Genomic DNA, 6978 nt, shown 5'->3' with positions numbered 1-6978 from the left:
CGGCCTCAAATTATAATGTGGTCACATAAAAATGTACTTTTTATGAACAGATGTGATGGGTTTTATCTCATCAAATAAAGAGAATTGCAGGAATATTTTTTTTATGTGATGCTATGGGTATTTAACAAAGTCTGTTTCCTTGGCAAATCAGATTTAACAGGGTTTCAAACCTGTAGACTACTTAAGCCAATGTGCCAATGTTATTATTACTTCACTAACGTAATACTAGAATTGGGATTTCTCTGCCTTCCTAAAGGACCTTTTCTTAAGAAAACAGACTAATCTGTGGCCTATACCAGAACGGAGAGATTAAATATGTGGCTAATAAAACATTTAAAAGTCTGGTATTCCTCTCAGAATTCTGCAGATTGACAATGTACAGTAGTCCCTTCAGAGCCGTGAGAGTTGGGCCAATGCGGTTTCTGCATTATGAAGCATTTACATGACACTTCAACATTCTATGGCAGCCGTGTAAGCTCCCCATTATTATTACATGGAGAATACAATGCTATGTAACCGAATGTCTAGAATTTGAAAAATACAAACAATTCAAAAAGTTGGGCTAACTCTCTTAATATATGGCTCTGAGTCCCTCTATTGCCTATGACAGATTCTATTTTTGCCCCTTATCTGTTGCCTGGCTACCCAAACTCATTTCTCCGACCAAACGCTACACCACGCCCATGGACATTCGTTTCTTCTCCACAATGGTCAAGTTTGTTTTGCATGACCCGGTGCCCCGGGTGAGCGGAGTTAACTCATTTTATACAATGCCATTCCGGACTCAAACAATGAGTCTGGATCTGAGTCGCTGCAAGGCAGTTAACCCCCTCAACAACTGCGCCATTGGACGTTGATTAAAGCAGCCCCCCACAGCTCTCTGATTCAGAGGGGTTGTGTTAAATGCGTTGTGCAACTGAATAGATATCCCCTTTCCCTTTGGGCTGTGTTCAGTATGTTTGTACGTTCTGGGACATTCAATTGAACGGAAACTGTGTTGTACTGAACTATCAGTTGAAAATCGGAGAGGTTGGGGAACTGTCAGCATGGCTACTGCCCCTTAAATACGTCACTCATTGCTGCAAGCCACACCCACCAAATGGGAGCAAACATACCTCAGTCTGTTCAAGAATTTACAAGAACGTTTTGAGAACATTTCACTTAGTACAAACCGTTCCGCACGTAGCAAACATTCAAGCGAACTGCACGCACCTCAGGTAAAACGACAGTTTGAAAATTCGTCATTGGCTTTGATACTCGGTTAGAGATGGTTAGAGATTGGTTAGAGATGATTCAATCGCTAATTACTTTATTTTGTCCAACACCCCTCATTTTGACATCACCACAAATTGACTTCAACAATTGCAGTCTCAGACTGAAGTATGTAGCCAGTGGTGTAAAAATACTTAAGAAGTTTTTTGGTGTATCTGTACTTTACTTTACTACTTATATTTTTGACAATTTTTACTTCACTACATTCCTAAAGAAACTCCATACATTTTCCCTGACACCCAAAATAACTTGCTACATTTTGAATGCTTAGCAGGACAGAAATGGTCCAATTTGCACACTTATCAAGAGAACATCCCTGGTCATCTCTACTGCCTCTGATCTGGCGGACTCACTAAATACAAATGCTTTGTTTGTAAATGATGTAGGAGTGTTGGAGTGTGACCCTGGCTATACATAAATATAAAACATATAAATAAAATTGTGCTGTCTGGTTTGCTTAAATATAATGAATTTTAAATTATTGTTACTTTTACTTTTGATACTTACATATTTTAGCAACTAGATTTACTTTTCATACTTAAGTATATTTAAAACCAAATACTTTTAGACTTTTACTCAAGTAGTATTTTACTGGGTGACTTTCACGTTTACTAATTTTCTATTAAGGTATCTTTACTTTTACTCAAGTATGAGATCAATAAAAAAGTGGTCAGATGAAGCAGATGCTAAGCTACAGGACTGTTTTGCTAGCACAGACTGAAATATGTTCTGGGATTCTTCATTGGCTTCATCAAAAAGTGCATTGCTGACGTCGTCCCCACAGTGACCATACGTACATACCCCAACCAGAAGCCATGGATTACAGGCAACATCCGCACTGAGCTAAAGGCTAGAGCTGCCACTTTCAAGGACTCTAACCCGAAGCTTATAAGAAATCCCGCTATGCCCTCCGACGAACCAACAAACAGGCAAAGCGTCAATACAGGACTAAGATCGAATCATACTACACTGGTTTCGACGCTCGTCGGATGTGGCAGGGCTTGCAAACAATTACAGACTACAAAGGGAAGCACAGCTGAGAGCTGCCCAGTGACATGAGCCTACCAGACGAGCTAAACCACTTCTATGCTCGCTTCGAGGGAAATAACACTGAAACATGCATGAGCGCACCAGCTGTTCCGGACGACTGTGTGATCACGCTCTCCGCAGCTGATGTGAGTAAGACCTTTAAACAGGTCAACATTCACAAGGCCGCACGGCCAGACGGATTACCAGGACGTGTACTGCAAGCAAGAACTGACCAACTGGCAAGTGTCTTCACTAACATTTTCAAACTCTCCCTGTCCGAGTCTGTAATGGCAACATGTTTTAAGCAGACCACCATAGTCCCTGTGCCCAAGAACACTAAGGTTACCTGCCTAAATGACTACCAACCCGTAGCACTCACATCTGTAGCCATGAAGTGCTTTGAAATGTTGGTCATGGCTCATATCAACACCATTATACAGAAACCATAGACCCATTCCAATTTTCAATACCGCCCTAACAGATCCACAGATTATGCAATCTCTATTGCACTCCACACTGCCCTTTCCCACCTGGACAAAAGGAACACCTATGTGAGAACGCTATTCATTGAGTACAGCTCAGCGTTCAACACCCTAGTGCCCTCAAAGCTCATCAATAAGCTAAAGACCCTGGGACTAAATACCTCCCTCTGCAACTGGATCCTGGACTTCCTGACGGGTCGCGCCCAGGTGGTAAAGCTAGGTAACAACACATTCACCACGCTGATCCTCAACACAGGGACCCCTCAGGGGTGTGTGCTCAGTCCCCTACTGTACTCCCTGTTCAATCATGACTGCACGGCCAGGCACGACACCAACAGCATCATTAAATTGGCCGATGACACAACAGCGGTATGCCTGATCACTGACAACGACAAGACAGCCTATAGGGAGGAGGTCAGAGACCTGGCCGTGTGGTGCCAGGACAATAACATCTTCCTCAACGTGATCAAGACTAAGGAGATGATTGTGGACTACAGGAAAAGGAGGACTGAGCACGCCCCTATTCTCATCGAAGGGGCTATAGTGGAGCAGGTTGAGAGCTTCAAGTTCCTTGGTGTCCACATCACCAACAGACTAACATGGTCCAAGCACACCAAGACAGTCGTGAAGAGGGCACGATAACACCTATTCCCCCTCTGGAGACTGAAAAGATTTGGCATGGGTCCTCAGATCCTCAAAAGGTTCTACAGCCGCACCATTGAGAGCATCCTGACTGGTTGCATCACTGCCCCGTATAGCAACTGCTTGGCCTCTGACCGCAAGGCACTACAGAGGGTGGTGCGTATGGCCCAGTACATCGCTGGGGTCAAGCTTCCTCCCATCCAGGACCTCTATACCAGGCGGTGTCAGAGGAAGGCCCTAAAAATTGTCAAAGACTCCAGCCACCCTGGTTATAGACTGTTCTCTCTGCTACCGCATGGCAAGCGGTACCGGAGCACCAAGTCTAGGTCCAAGAGGCTTCTTAACAGCTTCTAACCCCAAGCCATAAGACTCCTGAACATCTAATCAAATGCGCCCCCCCCCCCCCCTTTTACGCCGCTGCTACTCTCTGTTATTATCTATGCATAGTTACTTTAATAACTCTACCTACATGTACATATTACCTCAATTACCTCGGCTAACCGTTGCCCCCGCACATTGACTCTGTACCGGTACCCCTTGTATATAGTCTCGCTATTGTTCTTTTACTGCTGCTCTTTAAATACTTGTTCCTTTAATTTCTTATTCTTATTCGTTTTTTTTAAACTGCATTGTTGGTTATGGGCTTGTAATTAAGTATTTCACTGTAAGGTTTACACCTGTTGTATTCGGCACATGTGACTAATAAAATTTGATTTGATTTAGTCCTTTTTCCACAACTGTATGTAGTAGAACATCGGAAGAATTCTGTTTGAGTCGTCAGGCAACTTTATCTGTGCACTGAGTGACACATTGCCTTTTGTCCATAAGTACACAGGGCATTACTCAGACACCAGTTTATCAACCCTGAGACATTTTTCTGCTCTTGAATAAGTTTGCCGTCATTAGTCACACCTCTGCAATATTATCCAATTAAAAACCCAGTAAAAATCCAAATAACTTCACAGATCTTCATTGTAAACGGTTTAACCTTTCTAGGACTCGACAACATTCCGCTAAAAAGGCAGCGCGGGAAATTCAAAATTTTTTTTTTTTAAATATTTCACACATTAACAAGTCCAATAAAAAAAATGAAAGATAAACATCTTGTTAATCTACCCATCGTGTCCGATTTAAAAAATGCTTTACAGCAAAAACACAACATATGATTATGTTAGACCACCGCCAAGTCCAGAAAACACACAGCCATTTCCCCAGCCAAAGATAGGAGTCACAAAAAGCAGAAATAGAGATAATCACTAACCTTTGATGATCTTCATCAGATGACACTCATAGGACATCATGTTACACAATACATGTATGTTTTGTTCTATAATGTGCATATTTATATCCAAAAATCTCAGTTTACATTGGCGCCATGTTCAGAAATGCCTCCACAATATCCGGAGAAATTGCAGAGAGCCACATCAAATAACAGAAATACTCATCATAAACTTTGATGAAAGATTTGTTTTACATATAATTAAAGATACACTGGTTCTTAATGCAACCGCTGTGTCAGCTTTAAAAAAAACTTTTGTAAAAAGCACACCATGCAATAATCTGAGACGGTGCTCAAATATAAATAAAATCTCTCCCATGTTGGAGTCAACAGAAATACGAAATTACATCATAAATATTCCCTTACCTTTGATGATCTTCATCAGAATGCACTCCCAGGAATCCTAGTTCCACAAGAAATTGTTGTTTTGTTCGATAATGTCCATTATTTATGTCCAAGTAGCTACTTTTGTTAGCACGTTTAGTACACATATCCAAACGCTCATGCAGGTCCAGGCGAACTTCGGATGAAAACTTCAAAAAGTTATACTACAGGTCGAATAAACTTGTCAAACTAAGTATAGAATCAATCTTTAGGATGTTGTTATCATAAATATTCAATAACGTTCCAACCAGAGAATTCCTTTGTGTCTATAGAAGTAATGGAACGCAAGTCGATATCATGTGGAATGCGCATGACCAGGACCTGGCTCTCTGCCAGACCACTGACTCAAACAGCTCCCATCCGGCTCAACATCACAGTAGAAGCTTCATTCAACGTTCTACAGACTGTTGACATCTAGTGGAAACAGTAGTAAGTGCAAACAGATCCATATCCCACTGAGATTTCAATCGGCGATGAGTTGAAAATCGACCAGCCTCAGAATTCCCACTTCCTGTTTGGATTTTTTCTCAGGTCTTTGCCTGCCATATGAGTTTTGTTATACTCACAGACATCATTCAAACAGTTTTAGAAACTTCATAGTGTGTTCTATCCAATAGTAATAATAATATGCATATATTAGCATCCGGGACAGAGTAGGAGGCAGTTCACTCTGGGCACGCTATTCATCCAAAGTGAAAACGCTGCCCCCTATCCCTAAAAAGTTTTAAACACTGTTTCCCATGCTTGTTCAATGAATCATAAACAATTAATGAACATGCACCAGTGGAACGGTCATTAAGACACTAACAGCTTACAGATGGTAGGCAATTAAGGTCACAGTTATGAAAACATAGGACTCTAAAGAGGCCTTTCTACTGACTCTGGAAAACACCAAAAGAAAGATGCCCAGGGTCCCTGCTCATCTGCGTGAACGTGCCTTAGGCATGCTGCAAGGAGGCATGAGGACTGCAGATGTGGCCAGCGCAATAAATTGCAATGTCCGTACAGTGAGACACCTAAGACAGCGCTACAGGGAGACAGGACGGACAGCTGATCGTCCTCGCAGTGGCAGACCACGTGTAAGAACACCTGTACAGGATCGGTATATCTGAACATCACACCTGCGGGACAGGTCCAGGACGGCAACAACAACTGCCCGAGTTACACCAGGAACGCACAATCCCTCCATCAGTGCTCAGACTGTCCGCAATAGGCTGAGAGAGGCTGGACTGAGGGCTTGTAGGCCTGTTGTAAGGCAGGTCCTCACCAGACATCACCGGCAACAACGTTGCCTATGGGCAGAAACCCACCGTCGCTGGACCAGACAGGACTGGCAAAAAGTGCTCTTCTCTGACGAGTCGCGGTTTTGTCTCACCAGGGGTGATGGTCGGAATCGCGGATCGATTTGGAGGTGGAGGGTCCGTCATGGTCTGAGGCAGTGTGTCCCATCGTCATCGACTGAGCTTGTTGTCATTGCAGGTAATCTCAACGTTGTGCGTTACATTCTTCTCCCTCATGTGGTACCCTTCCTGCAGGCTCATCCTGACATGACCCTCCAGCATGACAATGCCACCAGCCATACTGCTCGTTTTGTGTGTGATTTCCTGCAAGACAGGAATGTCAGTGTTCTGCCATGGCCAGCGAAGAGGCAGCATCTCAATCCCATTGAGCACGTCTGGCACCTGTTGGATTGGAGGGTGAGGGCTAGGGCCATTCCCCCCAGAAATGTCCGGGAACTTGCAGGTGCCTTGGTGGAAGAGTGGGGTAACATCACAGCAAGAACTGGCAAATCTGGTGCAGGCCATGAGGAGGAGATGCACTGCAGTACTTAATGCAGCTGGTGGCCACACCAGATACTGACGATTACTTTTGATTTTGACGCCCCCCCCC

Source organism: Salvelinus fontinalis, chromosome 18, assembly GCF_029448725.1.
Source record: "Salvelinus fontinalis isolate EN_2023a chromosome 18, ASM2944872v1, whole genome shotgun sequence".
NCBI classification, from domain to species: Eukaryota; Metazoa; Chordata; class Actinopteri; order Salmoniformes; family Salmonidae; genus Salvelinus; species Salvelinus fontinalis.
Note: the sequence above shows the minus strand (reverse complement) of the source record.